Here is a 21983-nt window from a genome sequence, read left to right as displayed (position 1 = left end):
TATGGCCCTTGGGCCACAAGGTCTCCAATAGGTCACCCTTTGATCCTATGGCCCTAGGTTCTTTATGTTACTTTTGGAGATTCTATGGCCCTAGTGCCACCCTATCTCCAAAAGGAACATAGGGAACCCTATGGCCCTTGAAATTGTACATTGCCACCCTAAGGCCCTTGGGCCACAAGGTCTCTGGATCGGACATAGAGCATCATGTGATCCTATGGCCATAGTGCCATATATATGTTTTGGAGATCTTATGGCCCTATGGCCATAGGATCTTCAATAGGAACATAGGGAACCCTAGGACCCTTGAGATTGTACATTGGCACCCTATGGCCAGATGGAACATTGGTCACCCTATAGTACGATGTGAGACCACCATATGGCTTTATGGTCATAGGGTGCCTTAGGGCCATATGTTACTCTTTAGTATGAGGTGAAACCCTATGTAGCCACACCCTGTCTGCCCTTCTAAAGATTCTATGTCTAGTTTTATTTTAGTGACTACAAATGAATTTTAAGAAATTATATTACACCATATCTTACAAACACATATAGTGTACACTTTCTTTCCCACATTTTTGCCTCTTTCTTTTTCCCATCCTCCTGCAAATGAACCCTAATCCATCCTCATACAACAGCGCGCTCTACTCGTCCCCTTACAACGTGTGCCCAACTCCCCACAACCCAATTACAGGTATCCATAGTTTCAACATTTTCTGTAGTTATTGTTTTTTGTATTTGCAGGTTTATAATTTTTTTGTAATTAGAGATTTTTGCAGTTAGAGTTTTATAGTTTTACAGTATTAGGTCGCTTATGAGGAGTTTTCTGTTTTACAGATTTAGGTCCCTAATAAGAGTTTTTCGTTTTATAAATTTAGGTCCCTAATTAGTGTCTTCTGTTTTACATTTTTAGGTCTCTAATTAGAGTATTCTGTATTACAGTTTTGGATCTCTAATTAGAGATTTTTCTATTTTATAGTTCTACAGTCTACAGTTTTACAGTTTTAGAGATGTAATTAATGATTTTTGTTTATTGTTTTAGAGAGAGGTGATTCACAACTTAGCTAAAACGTAATTAGATTAAGAACAGTTAAAACTGAATTAAGCAAAAAGATTAGGGTTTCTACAGGTTACCTGTGAGTAAATCTGTGTTTGATGAAGAGAGGCTGCAGCAGTAGCAAGCAGTCACTTAGGTGTGTTGAGGCCGCGGCGATGATGGTAACAGATCTATGTTTGGGAGGTCGCGGCAGCAGTCCTTCTGTTGAAGGTTGTGGTGATGGCTTCGCGTAGATATGTGCGCGTTGCAACAATGGCGTAGAATTGTATGCGTAGGGAGAGAGGGAGAGAGAGACAGAGAAAGACAAGCTCTGTGTAGGTTTCGAGCAAGAAACGAGAGAGAGAAAGAGAGCGAAAGCGCGAAAAAAATTGTGGTAGAGAGAGAAAGAGAGAGACATAAGGTTAGTTAGGTTAGGTTAGAAATTCAAAATTCGAATTTTGAATTTAGGGGCTATTCTCACGGGGTTGCAGTCAAGATTACTAGAGTTCAAGGCTTTGTGAGAAAATGAGACATAGCTCATTGGCTCCGAAATTGAAAGAGCTTTTCAGAAGAAGAAAAAAGAGTATGGAAAAAAAAAAGTTGGTGCAAGGCTTTGTCAATGTCCATATCTTTGTAGTACGAGTGGAACGACACCCATGAAGCAAAATTTGACTCCAGAATCAAAATTTGCATAGTAAAAAATACACTAAAAATAGCTAAATTTTAAAAAGATTATCCCAAAAATTGTGCGCTATTTTTTTGTCCGATATCAAGAAGTGTATTTGAAAACCCATTATGACAAAGTTTGTCGCAGCGTTAATTTTATTTATTTTTTAATTTATTTATGCCACTTGCGGAAATTGTTACGTATCCCTTGAATGGCTGAAATTATTATGAAGAAACCTCAGCCACCCCCGGGCTCACACCATAGGGCGGCAATGTTGGAGGTCAAGGATCAAAGCGTACACTCAGTTCCATTTAAAAATCCTATGTCCTAGGGTTTTCTTCTTCTATCTTGTAAATTCCTTGTGGCCCTACGGTGGCAATGTGAAAGCTTGTGGACCTAGGGCCATAGGGTGGCAATGTATAAGCTCAAGAGCCATAAGTTGCCCTATATTCCATTTGGAAATCCTATGGCCCTAGGGTTTAGGGTTGACAATGGATAAGCTCCAATACATAGCCCTATGTTCCAGTTGGAGATCTTATGGCCCTAGGGTCATGACAATGTATAAGCTCAAGAGCCATACGTTGCCCTATGTTCTAGTTGGAGACCTTATGGCCCTAGGGTCATGGGGTGGCAATATGTAAGCTCAAGGGACATAGGGTCCCATATGGAGATCCTACGGCCCTAGGGCCATGGGGCTGCATTGGCATCTTGGCCACCCTTAAACCCACACCCTTGAGCTTAGGGGCCTTAGGTTGTCTTATCATATGTTGTGAGATCTTGTGGCCCTAGGGCCATAGGGTGGAAATGTATAAGTTCAATGGCCATACATTGCCTATGTTCCATTTGGAAATCCTATGGCCCTAGGGTAATGGGGTGTCAATGTATAAGCTCAAGGGCCATAGAGTGCCACATGTCCCATATAGAGATCCTATGGCCCTAGGGCCATGGGGCTGCATTGATATCTTGGCCACCCTTGAACCCGCACCCTTGAGCTTAGGGGCCTTAGGTTTTCTTATTGTATGTTGTGAGATCTTGTGGCCCTAGGGCCATAGGGTGACAATGTATAAGCTCAAGGGCCATACATTGCCTATGTTCCATTTGGAAATCCTATGGCCCTAGGGTCACGGGGTGCAATATGTAAGCTCAAGGGCCATAGGGTGCCACATGTCCCATATAGAGATCCTATGGCCCTAGGGCCATGGAGTTGCATTGATATCTTTGCCACCCTTGAACTCGCACCCTTGAGCTTAGGGGCCTTAGGTTCTATTATTGTATGTTGTGAGATCTTGTGGCCCTAGGGCCATAGGGTGGAAATGTATCAGCTCAAAGGCCATACATTGCCTATGTTCCATTTGGAAATCCTATGGCCCTAGGGTCATGGGGTGCAATATGTAAGCTCAAGGGCCATAGGGTGCCACATGTCTTATATGGAGATCCTATGGCCCTAGAGCCATGGGGCTGCATTGACATCTTGGCCACCTTTGACATCTTGGCCATAGGTTGTCTTTTTGTATGTTGTGAGATCTTGTGGCCCTAGGGCCATAGGGTGGCAATGTATAAGCTCAAGGTCCATACGTTGTCCTATGTTCCATTTGGAAATCCTATGGCCACAGAGCCATGGGGCTGCATTGACATCTTGGCCACCCTTGAACTCACACCCTTGGGCTTAGGGCCATAGGTTGTCTTTTTGTATGTTTTGAAGTCTTGTGGCCCTAGGGCCATAGGGTAGCAATGTATAAAATCAAGGGCCATACGTTGCCCTATGTTCCATTTGGAAATCCTATAGCCCTAGGGTCATGGGGTTGCAATGTATAAACTCAAGGGCCATACATTGCCGTATGTTTCATATGCCGATCCTATGGCCCTAGGGTCATGGGGTTGCAATGTATAAGCTCAAGGGCCATACATTGCCGTATGTTTCATTTGGAGATCTTATGGCCCTAGGGTCATGGGGTGCCATAGGATGTATATATACTTGACATGAAACTCCTTATGGCCTTAGGGCCATAGGATGTATATATACTTGACATGAAACTCCGTGAGGTGATCTTGAGGACAACCCTATGGCCTTCAGGCCTTAGGGAGCTAATATAGAGCAAATGGTGCTTTATACCGGCATAGAGAGCTATGGCCCTAGGGCCATAGCAAAACAATGAGGGTTTTTTGGAAACAATGAGGGCACCTTGTGGTCTAGGGGCCATAGGAAGTCAATATAGATCATAGAGCATAGACGTTAGAGCATAGAGCACAAAGAGATTCTTAGTAGCATAGAGGGAACCCTATGACCTTCAGGCCACAGGGTGCTTCTCATGAAACACCTACATACATACTTGTTATGCTTTATGCTACGTAAATCAATATACTCTGCAAGCGGTTTGTTAAACAAATATTCTTGCAAATCTTCTTGCAGGTATGGCTAATTTCAATCATGGTGATAGAGTATGCATGTTTGTAGCGACACAAAAGGTTGCCATTGGGACTGTATTTGAAATAAATCCAAGTGCATATTGTTTTGGCATGCTTATTGGGGAAGGTACTGTATCGGTGTCAGTTGATTTGTGTTTTGAAAAGAAAGCACTCATCCCTTTTCCAACAATGGATGCATTGACAGTGGGAGAATATGCAAGCCATTGACTACGGCCATGCTTCAAGACCTCCACATAAGGCTGGTATTTCATTGCTGTTATTGTCTCCATGTTCTCCATTTTGGAAATTCGAATAGCAACCTCTTTCGGAGCGTCTACCACTATCCTTGCAGTTCTAAACTTGTAGAACTCTTTTCTCAAAGCATACTTAGTGTTGTTGTTACGCAAAAAAGCTCTAGCCACTATGATGGAATGCTGACCACCTAGAATCCAGTAGTGGTATGTTGATAGCTTGTCTCTATGCACTTCAGCTGTTTGTAAAGGCATTTTTGTAATTGGGTTATACGGCATCAAGTCTGCTGCACTAGAGACTGGCCTAGAGTGCCCTGCAAATTGCTTCAAGAGATATTTCACATACACATCTGACAATGGTCTGCATTTATAGCCATCTGGTGCAAGGTTGCATTGCTCAACTGGGATCAATTGGGTAAATTGTACACCAAATTTAAAATAGTGTGAAATTTCGACGTATCCATCTAGCCCACTCTTAGAAGTTTTGGCAACTTCTTTATCAAGATATTTTTCTTTGGGCTGTATAATAGAGTCCAACACAGCTAAGGATGCTGAGTCCACAACCACTACCACTGAGGGGGTTCCAACTGTTAGGGTTGCAAGTCAACTAGAATCTCCAGCTTCTTGAGTCTGTAAGGGTATAACTGAAAGATTTTCTTCGGCCACATTTCCACTATTTTCTCCAAGTGAGGGAGTCTGTGTAACATTTAATGGCTTAAAATCTTATTTGTAGCGGAAATTAGCATGAACATAGTGGGCATTTCATTAGAATAGATTCCTAATGATAATTACAAGAGTGCTTGGGTGGAGAGAGCAACAAAAAGCATAACACCTAGTTAGATAGCATCGACAATACTTTCAAAAGAGAGAGCAATTAAACTATTGACAACAGTTGAGGACCGGATTTGCATGGAGCCGGTCCCCCCTCCAAAAGGCTTTGTATTATGGTTTCTCCCATCAAGAGAGACATTGTACAATACAATTCTTTGTGTTCCTTCAAGACTAGCTAGTGCAATGAAGATGGAAGCTTCATACACCAAGCAAAACACTTAATCAAACACAACTTGAATTATCCCCGTTCTCAGACCCAAGACCTCACACACCTTCGAAGATGGTGAGAGCTAGCAGGGTATGAGAGTAGATTGAGAGGAAAAAGAAGTATCTTACGAGAAAGAAGTACATCTCCTCACATAATCACTCATATTAGCATAGCTTAGCTTAGTAATTAGCTTGGTAGAGAAGATGAGCATGCATTGAAGCTTGGCTCTTGGTTGGATTTGCATCCACATGCCAAGAGAGTGTTGATGTAGGCTTCTATCTCACAAGCTTGGAGTAGGTGATGAGCTCTCCATTAAAGCTTGGGAGGAGATAGAGTGTTTTTCCTTCACACATGGTCAAGTGTGAGAGTGTGTGTGTGAATGCCAAGCAAAAATCAGCCCCCTCTCTCTCTTGGGCGAGCCCTAGCTGCTAAGTTAGGCTGGCTTTTGCCTCATTGGACCTCCCCAGGTCAAGCCAATAGGGATTAAGCAGCATAAGTGATAGCCTTCTGACATGTGTCCCCCTTTCCCCTTTTGTGAGAGCTTTAGGTAATTAAATAATTAAACTAAACTCTCATTGGACCCCTTTGCCTTCTGGCCAATAGGAATCAGGCAAGCCATGGGGCTCCTGAATGCTCATTGGACCCCTTGGGAGACTGCCCAATAGTCTTCTAGGACACTTAATTCTTATTGGTTTCTTTTATTAAATGTTTTTAAATTAATTAAACTAGATTTACTCTAGCTTAATTCTCATTGGTCCACTTCAAGGGTCTTCCAATAGGAATTGGGCACACCTTGTGGGCATCTGGCCTAGGGAGCTGACATGTGTCCCTCATTCCCTTTGTGTAAAGGGAGCCTGTGTGTGTGTGTGTGGTTTTCTCTCTCATCCCCTAGCTTTGGGGCTCGCCCCCTCCCATGTAGGGATGCAGAAAGACTTTTTGGGCACACACACTAAGCATCCAATTTTCCCTAAGGTTGACCTTTGGACACAACCTTTGAATTTTGGAACCTTAGCATTTTGGAAGTCTTAATGGGCTGAACCTTAGGGTCTTTTTAGCCCGTTGTTTCACATGGCTCTTTTGCAGATGGCCCCCCCTTTGGATCCCTATTTTCCCTCCTTTGGATCCCTACTGTGGCCGGTCTGCTAACTTAACCAATATTCTAGCTTTTTCTCCCTTGGCACTTCCCCACATTAAATGATCAGTTTAATATGAGAAAATCATTTAGGAGAATTAGATATTGATTATTATGACATTACCTCTCTCTTGAAATCATAGTCGTCCTCGACTATGGTATAGAGAAGATAAAGCATATGCATGAGTCCTTTTCTTAGCGGGTAGAGGATCCCTATGTTACCCTACGACATCATTCCATAATGGATGACTAGTCCATTTGGCGCTTGAGAGCCTGAGGCTGCCGCAAGCATGTCTGCACATTAGTCCTATCAGTCTTCCATAGTAGAGTGACAAGCTCTACTTGGTGTTTGGGAGACGTCGTCCCACAAACTTGATCTAAGCATGCATACTACTTCATTTTTGTGCACAAATCAAGAAAAAGAGAGTCTTATAAGACAAAAATTTTTGTTCATTTTTAACATTTTGTACATTTGCTTACTCTTGGGAAGCATTGTAAGCATTGACAAGGTTTAGGTTATCCTTTAATTGTATGCCTTGCATCCATCTAGCATCTTCAAAAGGATAATTCTTAAACTTAATAAGATATCGTCTGATAGTCTTACCACCTCTTAATACCTTGTCTTCATGTCGGAGAATGGACTCGGGCTGCAGCACCTCCTCGTGGTCCTCGATCTCCGGTGGGTCTTCAATAGTTGGTTCTTGAGGTGGCTCTCCTTTGTAAGGCTTTAAAAGGCTCACATGAAAAGCATTGTGTATGAGCCAATGATTGGGCAACTTAAGTTGATAGGCCATCTCATTGATTGGCCTAAGAATCTGGAAGGGACCATAGTACCTTTTTGCTAGTTTAGCATAGTACTTTTGGTGGCCCGTAGGATTCTTGCCCGTCGTGTGCCTTAATCGAGCCTTGGGAAACTTTAACAAGACCCAATCGTTTTCTTTAAAGGCTTGGGCTCTTCTGTGCTTGTCAGCAGCAGCCTTTTGCCTTTGCTGTGAGATAGAGATAGCATCCTTAATCTTTTGGAAAGATTCTTGTAGGTCTCGGCTATACTCATCTGCAGCGAAGATCTTCCCATGTACCTTAAGTAGCAAGGGACTTTTTGATCTTCCCTCAATTACCTCGAAAGGTGCTTTTCCTGTAGAAGTATGTACAGTGTTATTGTAAGCATACTCTACTAAGGGTAAGTACTTCTCCCATTGGGATCTTTGATCTACTTCCGTTACATAGGCTTTTAGTAGATCGAGAATAGTTAGGTTAGCTATTTCACTTTGGCCATCAGTTTGTGGATGATAGGCCGAAGAGAAGTTTAGCCTTGTTCCTAAATTCTCAAAGAGACCCTTCCAGAAATTACTGGTCATTCTAGGATCTCTATCCGACACTATGGACATTGGCAAGCCATGGTACTTAAAAATTTGTGAAATGAAGAGGGTTGCCATTTGATGGGCTTTGATAGTCTTTTTGACAGGTATAAAATGAGCTTGTTTACTAAACCTGTCTACTATCGTCCATATTCCCGTATTCCCATGGATAGACTTAGGCAATCCAAAGATAAAATCCATGGATATGCTCTCCCACGGTGAATTAGGGATTGGCAAGGGTTGAAGCAATCCAAGTTGCTTCCCTCTATCAAATTTTGTCTTTTGACATACCACACATTTGGAAACATACTCATGTATGTTCACTTTCATGGTAGGCCAATAGAAATATGTTTCAATTCCCTTTAGGGTAGACTGAATCCCTCTATGCCCCGCATATGGGGGAGCATGAGATTCATACATTACTTTCTCACGTAGTGAGTTAGTAACGCATAGTCTATTGCCATAGAGAAGATAACCATCTTGTAAAGTAAATGGTTCTTCTTTCTTCCCTAATGCAAGGGCTGAAATCACATCTCTAAAATCGGGATCAATAGCATACTCATCTATCATTGAAGATAGATCATTGTGAGTTGCTATGGAAACCGCATTCACTCTCGGTCGTCTTGAGAGTGCATCGGCTACTTGATTATGCTTGCCAGCAATGTGAGCAATATGAAAATGAAATTGCGAAAGGAAATTTGCCCACCCATTTGTTTGTCGGAGAGCTTGGTCTGCGTCATGAAGTACTTAAGACTTTGGTGATCCGTTCGCAGAATGAAAGGAGTCCCCAATAAATAGTGCTTCCATGAGTCTAAGGCATGTAGAACTGCAAGGAGTTCTTTTTCGTATATGCCTAGAGCTTGCTCAACAGGGTCGAGCCTTCGACTCTCATAGCCTATGGCGTGCCCTTCTTGGAGCAAAACAGCCCCAAGGCAATCACCACAAGCATCACATTGGACCTCAAATGGTTTTGAGAGATCCGGTAGTGTAAGCACAGGTTGAGAGATAAGCTTTTCGAAAGCATTGTTCTCCTTAGCAGACCACGTATACCTAACATTTTTCTTTGTTAGGTCATGTAATGGTCCCGCAATTTGTGAGAACTTTTCTATGAAGCGTCTATAGTATGCACACATACCTATAAAGCTTCTTAGTTCATGAAGATTCCTTGGTTTAGGCCATCCTTTTATTACCTCTAACTTGGATGGATCCATTTGGATTCCATCTTGAGAGATAATGTGACCTAAATATTGAATCTCTTGCAAGAAAAATTCACTTTTCTTTCGATTAACATAAAGTTTATTCTCTCTTAAAACTTGAAATATTACCTGGAGGTGTTGCTTGTGTTCCTCTAATGAATTAGAGTAGATGATAATATCATCAAAGAACACTCCAGTGAAGGTTCGATGAGGTCTGAACAGCTTCTCCATCAAGCGGTTAAATGTGGCTGGTGCATTAGTCAAGCCAAAAGGCATGACAATGTATTCGTAAAGACCAAATGTAGTACGAAATGCGGTCTTTACAATGTCTTGATCAACTATCCTTATTTGATGATAGCCACTTTTTAGGTCAATCCTACTGAAGTAGGTCGATCCTTGTAGCTTATCAAATAGGTCTTCTACCCGTGGAACGGGAAACCTATTCTTGATAGTGATCCTATTTAGTGCTCTATAGTCGACACACATACGATATGTGCCGTCTTTCTTTTGCACTAATAGCACAGGTGAGCAAAATGGAGATGAGCTAGGCCTAACCATGCCCTTCTCAATTAACTCATGCACTTGCCGCATAATCTCCTCTTGTTGAGCTTGAGAAACTCTATAAGGAGGTTTGTTAGGCGGTGAACTTCCTGGAAGAAGTTCAATTGCATGGTCGTCATTACCTCGTTTAGGAGGTAGCTCACAAGGGATGTCGTCAATAAAGACATCTTGAAACCCCTTGAGAAAATTGGATAACTCTAATTCCTTTTGGTTGCTTTTATTTTCTTTTGCTAAAGCATTAGGTTCATTTTGAGAATCTTTAACAAAAATCATGTACACGGAAATAGAGCTCTTTATTGACTTGTTGAAAGCTGGTGTATGTACAATGGGGATGGTGTTACCCATCTCCCTAGCATCTATATACATGTCCTTTTCCCTGAACTTAAAGGAGATTCTCCTTTCAGGAAATTTAACATGGGCAGCCAGACGGTCAAACCATGGTGCCCCTAGGATTACATCCTCATGCTTGAGAGGAGAGATAAAGAAATCCTCTTTGTCCACATAGCCTTGGACATGAAGCCTCAATTTCCCGATTAAGGGAGTGACTGAAGCTTCTTGCCCCTTGAAGGCACTGTCTGCGGGTAGGATATCTCCCATCTCGTAGGATTGTATGCCTAGCTTGGTGGCTAACTCCATAGATATGAAATTGTGAGTAGAACCAGGGTCAAAGAGAATAAAAGCATCATGTTCTCTTACCTTTCCCCAAGCATGGCATAGAGGAGATCCTTTGTGGTGAGTTTGATGAATCTCCTCCTCTTGGATTTCAACCAAAGAAGCTCTAGGAGGATCTTGGCGGTTGTTCTTTTGGGGACAAGCGCGGTACGCATGCCCTTGTTCGCCGCACTTGAAACACCGGTTATCTTTACGATAACGCTCAAGCTCTTCAGGAGAGAGTTTATTCTTTCCTTTGTAAACTCCCTTCTCTTTAGCTTTGTTGGAATTGCCCTTAGGAGACTTTTGGACATTGTCCTTCCCCTTAGGCTCATTGGAACCCTTGTTTTCCGGGGGCTTATTATTTCTTTTACCCCCCGTTTGGAAATTGATTCGCGAGGCCACCATAGTATGGTGTATTACCGCCGATATGGTACGTGGCCTTTGGGAGTTGACATACTCCGCCATTTCTTCGGTTAAGCCCGCACAAAATTGTTGCTTTTGCTCTCCAAAATCCAACCTTTTGAAGACAGTGGCTTTGAGTTGTAAGTCCCAAAACTTGTCTACATATTTGTGGATGGATTCATTGGGAGAGAGCTTTAAGCTTCGCCATTCGGTGAGTACTTTGTCTTTGGCATCGGTGGCCAAAAACTGCTTCATAATGGAAGCTCTTAAAGCCTTCCATGTTCGTGGAGCTTCACCGTTGGCTCGTAGGCTAGACCACCATTGTCTGGCGGACTTTTGAAAGTGCATAGCTACATGCGTAGCTTAGAGGACTCCGTGAAGCCCTCATCTCCAAACGCCGCATCGAATTGCTGGATAAAGGCCAAAACTTTGTCTGTAGCACCAAAGGTACCATCATAGGTAAGGAAAGAGATGCTCTTCCCTCCCTCTTTGAATTTCTTCAGCTTGGACGACCTCTTCCATGCGGCATAGGATTTCCTATGGCCTCTTCTTTTTGATGGTTCAAAAATTGCACCATCACTTTCTTCAGAAGATGAAGAATTTGAAGAAGGTGGAGAAGAGGGTGACCTCTTTCTCGCCTTTTTCTTGTCTTGATCTTTGTCGTCTTCACCATAGCTTTCATAAGAGGAAGAGGATAAAGAAGATGGAGAAGAGGGTGTCCTCTTTCTCGCCTTTTTCTTCTCTTGCTTTTTATCATCCCTCTTTGAATTATGGCGTGGAGAAGAGTGTGATGGTCTTCTCCGCTTTGGTGGTGATGGAGAGCGTTTAGCCCGCCGTCTTCGTGGAGCCATCTCCGCCGAGGTGGCGGGAGACTCGCTTCTTTCTCGTTCCTTCGGTGGAGGCTCTTGAGTTCTCCTTTGGGAAGGAGATGCATCATCAAGAAGTAAGTTCTTGAGCCCTTCATATGGATTCTCTTCTTCTTCCCGAATCGGAGAGAGACCTCTTTTGGTAGTCTCACAAGGAGGCTTCCTAGGTGTTCTCTCGTCATGGTGATGAGCTTGGAGAATCCCGTGAGCACGGAGCTGCCGTTGCACTTCACTTTGGAGAGATGGATTGCCCATGGCTTGTTGAAGCCTAGAAACAAGATAATTAACAAGCATTGAAGCATCATTAGTAGCTTGCTCATGAGCAAAATCAAAGTTATCAACATTAATTTCACTCTCTTTAATATTGTCAGCCATTCTAACAATTTTTAGGTGTAAACTTTTTAGGTGTACTTTGGCACTTCAAGCCCTAGTTGCTACTCCTCTTTACCCCTTTAGAAAAAGCACTCAAGCTACTGTACCCGCGGCTCGAATACCATTAATTGCAAGGAATAGAAGAGAGGGTCTTTCGACACCAAAACAGCACCGGCTCCTGTCAAGCTTCTAATAGCTCAATAGTGGTTAAGCCGTAGGCAAGCCCCGTAGGACTCCACTATTAAGACCATAGCTCTCGACGGTGATGCCCCGTTAACTGCACAAAGGCAGGCGCACTGCAAGGCTGAAAAATCCCTATTCTACTTACTCACAGGCAATTAATAATACCAACCATTTGTAGCTAGCTTGAGGACCTCCCTTCTTGAGCAAGAAAAGAGAAACCTTGAGCTCTGATACCAATGTAACATTTAATGGCTTAAAATCTTATTTGTAGCGGAAATTAGCATGAACATAGTGGGCATTTCATTAGAATAGATTCCTAATGATAATTACAAGAGTGCTTGGGTGGAGAGAGCAACAAAAAGCATAACACCTAGTTAGATAGCATCGACAATACTTTCAAAAGAGAGAGCAATTAAACTATTGACAACAGTTGAGGACCGGATTTGCATGGAGCCGGTCCCCCCTCCAAAAGGCTTTGTATTATGGTTTCTCCCATCAAGAGAGACATTGTACAATACAATTCTTTGTGTTCCTTCAAGACTAGCTAGTGCAATGAAGATGGAAGCTTCATACACCAAGCAAAACACTTAATCAAACACAACTTGAATTATCCCCGTTCTCAGACCCAAGACCTCACACACCTTCGAAGATGGTGAGAGCTAGCAGGGTATGAGAGTAGATTGAGAGGAAAAAGAAGTATCTTACGAGAAAGAAGTACATCTCCTCACATAATCACTCATATTAGCATAGCTTAGCTTAGTAATTAGCTTGGTAGAGAAGATGAGCATGCATTGAAGCTTGGCTCTTGGTTGGATTTGCATCCACATGCCAAGAGAGTGTTGATGTAGGCTTCTATCTCACAAGCTTGGAGTAGGTGATGAGCTCTCCATTAAAGCTTGGGAGGAGATAGAGTGTTTTTCCTTCACACATGGTCAAGTGTGAGAGTGTGTGTGTGAATGCCAAGCAAAAATCAGCCCCCTCTCTCTCTTGGGCGAGCCCTAGCTGCTAAGTTAGGCTGGCTTTTGCCTCATTGGACCTCCCCAGGTCAAGCCAATAGGGATTAAGCAGCATAAGTGATAGCCTTCTGACATGTGTCCCCCTTTCCCCTTTTGTGAGAGCTTTAGGTAATTAAATAATTAAACTAAACTCTCATTGGACCCCTTTGCCTCTGGCCAATAGGAATCAGGCAAGCCATGGGGCTCCTGAATGCTCATTGGACCCCTTGGGAGACTGCCCAATAGTCTTCTAGGACACTTAATTCTTATTGGTTTCTTTTATTAAATGTTTTTAAATTAATTAAACTAGATTTACTCTAGCTTAATTCTCATTGGTCCACTTCAAGGGTCTTCCAATAGGAATTGGGCACACCTTGTGGGCATCTGGCCTAGGGAGCTGACATGTGTCCCTCATTCCCTTTGTGTAAAGGGAGCCTGTGTGTGTGTGTGTGGTTTTCTCTCTCATCCCCTAGCTTTGGGGCTCGCCCCCTCCCATGTAGGGATGCAGAAAGACTTTTTGGGCACACACACTAAGCATCCAATTTTCCCTAAGGTTGACCTTTGGACACAACCTTTGAATTTTGGAACCTTAGCATTTTGGAAGTCTTAATGGGCTGAACCTTAGGGTCTTTTTAGCCCGTTGTTTCACATGGCTCTTTTGCAGATGGCCCCCCCTTTGGATCCCTATTTTCCCTCCTTTGGATCCCTACTGTGGCCGGTCTGCTAACTTAACCAATATTCTAGCTTTTTCTCCCTTGGCACTTCCCCACATTAAATGATCAGTTTAATATGAGAAAATCATTTAGGAGAATTAGATATTGATTATTATGACAGTCTGACTCTCCTTGAGCGTCTTAGATTGATTTGTTGTACCTGTGTCTTCATTCCTTCGCTTCTTATTCTTCTTTGTGTTGCTCAATTTACCTAAATATTGATTGACTTTTTTAAAGCCCTCAATATATAAGTCTATACAGTTCTCACTTGGAGTGTCGTCTTGAAGCTCCACCCACCCTGCTTTTGTCATTGTCACTCCTTCATAATCAACCTTCACCAATTTTTGAGCAAAGGCCACAGGCTCCAACAAGTAGGAGTCACCTTTGAGTAGTTTTACTCCAAGGCATGGAGACATTTCAAGATCTGAGCAATCTTTCTTTATCTCCTTGAGAATATCACAGTCCTTGAAGGGCAATTGCTCTTTATCTTGAAAGAACAAGTGGACTTTCTCATCACTTCCACCATTTGGTAAGTGAAAATCTAGATACCAAGAACTTGGTGTTGAGCCTGTTGCATCAACTGACTTTGACTTTCTCTTCTGAGACATTTTCTGTAAAAAGAATGATATATATTTAAACAAGATGGATATTATTACATCCATATGGACCTAGGGCCATAGAGTCACCTCTATGTTAAACCATGTGGTCCTAGGTCCAAAGGGTGCCAACAAAATGGTTCTACAAGTGTACCTAGGCCACTCTATGGTAGTGTGATCACATGTTCTCTTATGACATTAGAGGACCCTCAAAGAAGTATCCCTTGAATGGCCTAGATACCCATTTAGAGCCTCTACACCAACACCATATGGCATCATGTGGCCTGAAGGCCATAGGGTCCCCTGCATGCTAGTAAGAACCTCTCTATGCTCTACATTGGCATCCTATGGCCCCAAGGCCACAAGGTGGCCTCAATGTTTTAAAGAAACGCTTCATGAGGGTTTTCTGGTAACCTATGACCCCAGGGCCATATGGTACTCTCCATGCAAGTAAAAACCACTATTTGCTCTATATTGAGGAGACGGATGAAGTCCATAGGGTCCCCTCTATGCTAGTAAGAACCTCTGTTTACTCTATAATGGCACCATGTGGCCTGAAGGTCATAGGGTTCCCACTATGCTACTAAGAATCTCTTTGTGCTCTATACTCTATCGTCTATGCTCTATGATCTACATTGACTTCCTATGGCCCCAAGACATAGGAATATGCAAGCCATTGACTACGGCCATGCTTCAAGACCTCCACATAAGGCTAGTGTTTCATTGCTGTTATTCTCTCCATTTTCTCCATTTTGGAAATTCGAACAGCAACCTCTTTCGGAGCGTCTACCACTATCCTTGCAGTTCTAAACTTGGCTGTCCAAAATGGACTGTCCAAAATGGCCTCTTTTTTTGGAAACCTCTTTTTTTGTCAAACACTTGTCCCCTCTATTTTTGCACGATTGCATGTGAGTCATTGCTTTATCGGCTTTTCTTGCATGCCACTCCATGTGGGAGACTACCCTCTATTTTGAACAACGGTGTGTGGTGCCACTGCTACCAATCATAACCATCACATGCCCTCAATATAAAAATAAGGGGGACCATGGACCCTCCCGTGTGAAACCCCGCCAAAGGGCACTCCATCACGCCAATTGATGCCATCAAATAGCCTATGTGTCATCGTGCATGGCTAGTGGGACCACCAACATAGTGCCCACACCCACAAGCACCATAGGCTTCCCAAGGAGATCCCTCTCTCTCTCCCTTGTGTTGTCCAATGAGGGGTGTTACTCCACTATATATACGGTGCTCTCAATGGGCCACCATGCACATGTGGGATTATCCCTCATGCCACATGGCACCGTCCAGTGCCTCTCCCCTTGTGAGTTGAGAAAGAACTTCAAAGGATTTCACAAAAATTATTTTTCTCCTTCCAAACTTCAGGGTCCACCCATTCCTTGCTCACAAACCCAATACTCTGGATGCAAAGTGCCACCACAAGCTAGTAATTTAGACTTTGAATGCCCCCCTTTTACTCCCCATTCCATCTCCTCCAGGCCCTTGAACATCATGCCAAGACTTGGCACAAGTCACCTGCTCCTACTTCCCACACATATGTCCTCAACTTCAATTCGCCATATCTAGCCCCTTGAGATCTTGATTGATAAGCCATTGATTTTCATTGACTCCACACATTGCATACCACCCCCTGGAACCTTTGCAAGCTCAAAAAGATCCATGTTGGTGCACCTACCAAGGTAGTCAAACTAGCACATAACTGCCCTTGACAAAATTTCAATTGCTTATAACTCAGCCATTTGAACTATGATCGTTGATTCAAAAAGACTGATATGCACCATAAATTGAGCACTTTAGGCACGTGCACTAATATCCACCTTGACCAACCGTCTTTTACTACCCAATCATCGCAAAGCACTTTAAACTTCAATCTACCATAACTTGCACTCCATAGCTGTGATTGAGGAGCCGTTTGGACCAGCTTGAATAACACATTGAGGGCCACGTCTAGCACTCTTGTTCTAGAAATTTAGACACTTGGACCTACCATCTTTAATAGGTCCTACAATATAGCACCCTGGCCCAAAAAATCACCTTAAGCATACATAACATTTGCCCTTTGTCTTCCCTTGACCTTCAAATCTGCATGACCACTTTGGCATGTTGTTGTGAGCCCACATAGCCTTACATTACACTTTTCATAGCATCGACCAACTTTAGCTTCACCATAATTGCTCAACCCCCTTGTTTTCATACATCCTTTTGAAGCATTTCTATGGTGTCAATTCGTCAATTAGGTAGCAACATTGAGTATGGGACCATTTTGCCCTTTGAAGGAGCTCTTTGACTCTAAAATCCAGTCATCACTGGCTATTGTTTGGCACAATGTACCATTTTTTACTTGGTTGGGGTGGTCATTAGAAGCTTTGATCTCTCCCCATTATGACACCCCCTTATGGTTTTATGTCAAAATGACAATGGTAGTAGGAAAAATTTATGGGGACATGGGAATCCTTTGATGTGTATCATGAGCTCCACATAACCTATAGCAATATTGGTAGTCCCATTAAATCATATAAATGTTCTTTTCAATGGTTGTAGTATCAACTCTGGTATGTTCTGGTACAAATCCCAACTAATCATATTCAAATTTGCACCGGAATTGATCAGCACATGAATAGATAACATGTTGGTTCCTAGTTTTGCTTAAATGTATGGATCAAAATTTTCTTCATCTTCTTCAATGCTTGTAATCTGATGAATTTGCACAGTCTTTTGTGTCTCAAAATTTTTATCTTCTCTATTTTATCTTTGTTGCCCGATGAGGATGTCTACATGAAATAACCAAAGGGTTTTGAAGTCAAACCTGAGAAGCCTACGAGGGCAAAATTGGTGTGTAGATTACATAAGGCATTGTATGGCCTAAGGCAAGGCTCAAGGCAGTTTTACATGAAGTTTGACAAGTACATGCAGTCCCAAGGGTATGAAAGGAGCCAGGAAGATCAATGCTTATACTTGGTTCACTTTGGTTGCATGTCCCGTTCAAGCATCTCTTGAGGCGATGGCAAGTGATATTTCTTTAACCTGCAACCACAAATCCAATTGGGCATTTCTTGTCCATCCTATGTAGCAAGCTTAATGGCCCTACAAGGTGATATAGAATGAATCATGAATGGTCCGATTCCTTGCTTTTTCAATTTCTTTGTTTTTTCTTAAGAGTGTACAAGCACATAATCTCCTGGAGCAAAGTCTTTAGACTTTAGATGCTTGTCATGAAATTCTTTCTTGCATCATTTTTGGACCATATCACAACAACTACCTTTAACCTTAATTCATCCAACTTCTCTAGGTCAGCCATATGGTAAGACCACGCATGTCCAGTCCATTCAAGGTTGTTTGCTACTCACAAGGGTGGAATCATAAACTCTATGGGTAAAATTGCATTAATTCCAAACACCCAAGTTATAGGGTGTAGTCCCTAGAACATTCTTGTATGCAACTCTATAGGCCAAAATGGTAGAGTGCAACTTTTGATCCCAATCAGACATATTATTGTTTACAAATTTGGTTAAAATCTGCACAAGACTTTGTTGGTACTCTCAGATTTACCATTAGCCTGTGGGTGATACGAAGCTAATTTTCTATGTATGACCATAGACTTATCGAGTAAATCCACTCGATTACTTCATTAAAAAATTGTGTTTCCCTGTCACTGACAACCTCAATAGGAAAACCATACCATGTGAGAACATTCTCATACAAGAATTTTGTTGTAGTGCTTCTTTGTGTGGCCTTGGCATCAATCCATTTGCTTAGATAGTTTATAGCAAGTTTAATTTAATCTTCATAACTCCTGTAAGCCAGCAGTGCTATGGGACCTACAAAGTCTAGATCTACCCCACTTGGAAAATGCACATGATTCTTTCATTGTTCTAATAGGCGTTTCATTCTTTTTAAGTGGAATTTTTGTTCTTTGGCATTCATCGCACCACCTCACGTATGCTTCAGCATCCATGAAGAGGCTTGGCCACCAAGTTTTGGTAAATATTAGAGCTTTAATCATTTCTCAGCAGAAAAATGACCTCGTGCTTGCCCTAAATGTGCTTCTTGCAAGATCGGCAAGTATTCAGTTTCTGATGCACAAAGCCTGAGTTGATTATCTTTGCAACGCTTGTACATTTGGTTGACAGTCAATTCATATGAATGTGATTCAATTTTGATAGGTTTTATCCTAGTTTTGGACATGTTTATAGGAAAAGGAACCTACTTCAAACAATCCACTATGTACTTACTCTAGTGATGTGCTATGGTGACCTGAAACAGTGTAGCATGTTCTATAAGGGGTCTACTTGTACATGATCTGCAATTCTTAACATACATGTGAGCATCAAATTTTATGCTAGGCCAGAAAAATCCCATTCTCATCATGTTTTGGTAGATTTTGATTTTTCCATGATAGACAAAGCCCATTGTGACATGTGCTTCCTTAGGTATAAAAGAGTATCAGAAGCTTCAATACACAACCGTAGTATGCCATCCAAAACTCTATGATATAGTCGTCTACTGAGCACTTGAAAGGGACTATGTTGCTCGATAAATTTCCTCTCAACTATTCTCTCTCAATCTATCAACAACTGCCCTATGCTCAAAATTTGAATTACACTCTCATTCCATCTAGGTATCATTTCAATGTTAAAGAGATACCCACCTAGCAAGTAATCTTCAACTCCTTTGGGATTTTCCCTATTTACAAGTGGAAATGTGATCGGTCTTTTGATGGGTTTTCCCCTTCTTTACCATGACTGCAAAATCAAATTCAAACAATATGATGAACCATTTCACTATTCTGCATGTGTTGCATGGCTTGTTAACAAGATACAATAGTGCTTGATGATCCACAAAGAAAACGAGCTGATTGGCTAGGAGATAATTTTTGAATGTATTCATGGCATAAACCATTCCCTCCTTGTCGTTTAGTAGTTGTGTGATTTCATTCAGCATTGTTCAATTGACGGCTAGCATAGCATATGGGAAAGTCCATAGTTCCTTCTCGAGGCTGTGCTAGGATACATCCAATGGCAACCACTATGTGCACTTTCAGCTAGTATCAGAGCTATCCCTTGGCGATCAATGCGTATGCATGGCTTCCTTGTGATTGGCACGAAAGCAATAGAGTTTAGCTACGGTAGATCCGGCATGATAGAATAAGATCAAAGTGGATCAGTTGCATCAAGAGGGGATCCGGTGCAACTCAGAGCAGATCTCTCATTGCGTGTGAAACTCCTCTTGAATGGCATGAAATCCTGAGGAGAATTAGACCATCTACACTGGAATCAATTGTGTGCAGAGAATTGGATGCAGGAAGAGCTTGTGAGCTTAAAAGGTTGAAGGGATTTGTAGGCTTTCTGGTAGCAATCAAACAGTAAGTGATGTGTGTGGTAGTGTGTATACGTGCACACACAGAGTGCAGAAATCACGAGTCAGGCTTGAAAGAGCAAATGTAGCAAGCTTGGAATCAGTGGGAATTCAAGCGGCTATTGAACTCATAAGAGAGTGAAAATCGAGCAAGGTAATTGTGTACACATTGCAAAAGCTTTGGGAACTCGTCAACTGCAGCCAAATCAGAGAAAGTGGGTGCAAATTCAAAAGCGAGCATATCTAAAACAATTTTTACAGCAACTCTCGAGTGGGTCGAGTAATAAGGGGTAATTTTGGAAAAATCAGCACAACGAGCAGATTGAGTAATAAGGGGCAATTTTGGGCAAATTGGCAACGAGCACGTGAGCATATTATAGCTTATGGGCAATTAAGCAAATAGCGCTGGCAGCGATTGGGGAGCCCTTTAATAGTGCTACAAAGCCTAATTTGAAGCGGGCACCAAAGCAATCAAAGGCTTAAAGCATAGAGCCATGTTGGTGTTTGTTGTTTGGGAGTGTGGTAGTGTGCACACACACACACACACACACAGAGGCACGCACAATTGCCAACAAATCTTGCAGCACTCAATGAAGCCAGCATTGGGGATTCTTGGTGCTTCTGTAGCAAAAATAGAGGAGAAGAGAGTCGGAAAGTGTTTGTTGCACTCACTCACACACACACACACACACACACACACACACACACATGCAGAGGTCTTTTAACAGTAAGCAGAGAAGAAGAGACCAATTTTTTTTCATTTCTCTCTTAGAGTGTGTACACACACACACATTTTTGACGGTGGGAAAATTGAGAGAGAGGTGTAGCATACACACATACATTTACCATATACATGTGGTAGTGATGTGTGTGAACACACTAGGACCGCCGGGGCACTTTTTCCCTCTTTAGGAGGTTTTTCCCCCCGTGCATTGTATATACGCCCATCACTCTAGGGCTATCTATCTTTCCATTGCACACTAAGTAACACACTCTCAGTTGTGTGCCTTGAGCTTCCTTCTTCTTCTCCAAGTTGTGTGAGTTTTTTACAACCCTAATTCCGACAATTGGTATCAGAGCAGGTTGTGTCCTCCCAGACTTAGTTGCCAGCTACTCCAGTACACGCCTCCTCACTTTCTCCGATTTCAAGGAGGTTTGGCAAGCGTTCGTAGGTCGACACAATTTTTGGGAAAGCTCCTAGAGATTAGTCTGATCAGATTTTTGATTCAGGCTCATTTCAGCCTCCGTTTCCACTACAGGCTGGTCTGCATAGGAAACTTTGTCATTTTGTGCAGAATTTCTGTCAGTGCCATTTTTTGCATAACAGGTGCCTTACAGTCCTCTACGGTTTGTGCTATATAGCACGTTTGTTCTTGCTTTGTTTCTCCTCTTTTTGGGCAGTTTTCACATCAGGTGCAGCATTTACCATGGCTGACAACAACATAGATGTGTTCAAGATGTTTGCTGCTAAGGATAGGTTGGATGGGGACAATTACCCTATGTGGGCTTATATGATGCAACATGTTCTTGTGTCAAAGGGCGTCTGGAATATTGTGCAAGGCATTGATGTACGTCCTGGTTCTGAGGATGTAGGCGATGTTGAAGATGTTGCAGGTCTTGCTGCAAGGATTGCTACTATTAGAGTCGTTTTGCCTATGGCAGAACAAGCTTGTTGGGATGTAAAGGATGCGCAAGCTCATGCATTGATTGCATTTTCTATGAAGCGCACCATTGTTCCTCACATTTGTTCAACAAAATCTGCAAAACATGCTTGGCATATTTTGGCTGGTCTTTATGCAAGTCGCAATGAGGCTAAAATTTCTTTGCTGCGTAAAGAGCTAGAGTCGAAGATTATGCATGAGGAAGATGATATGGACACTTTTCTTGCTGGTGTCAAGGATATCAATGAGCAACTTATTTCTACAGGTGAAGTCATCTCAAACAGTTCCCTTGTGCAGACTGTATTTCTTGATGCCTTACCAGCAGATTCTTACCATACTTTTGCTAGTACTTGGAGACTTATGAGCCAAGGAAATCCTGAAGTTGTCAAGTTTGATGCATTATGCACATTGCTATTGCAAGAGTCACTTTCTAGAAAAAATAGGATTAGACAACGTGCAATTGAACATGCTTTTATTGCTTCTCAAAGAAAGGGTGGTAACAGCAATGCAGCCACTTCTTAT

The sequence above is a fragment of the Adiantum capillus-veneris genome, chromosome 14 (genome assembly GCF_014529385.1).
Source record: "Adiantum capillus-veneris isolate H3 chromosome 14, ASM1452938v2, whole genome shotgun sequence".
Lineage (NCBI taxonomy): Eukaryota > Viridiplantae > Streptophyta > Polypodiopsida > Polypodiales > Pteridaceae > Adiantum > Adiantum capillus-veneris.
This window is presented reverse-complemented; position numbering follows the sequence as displayed.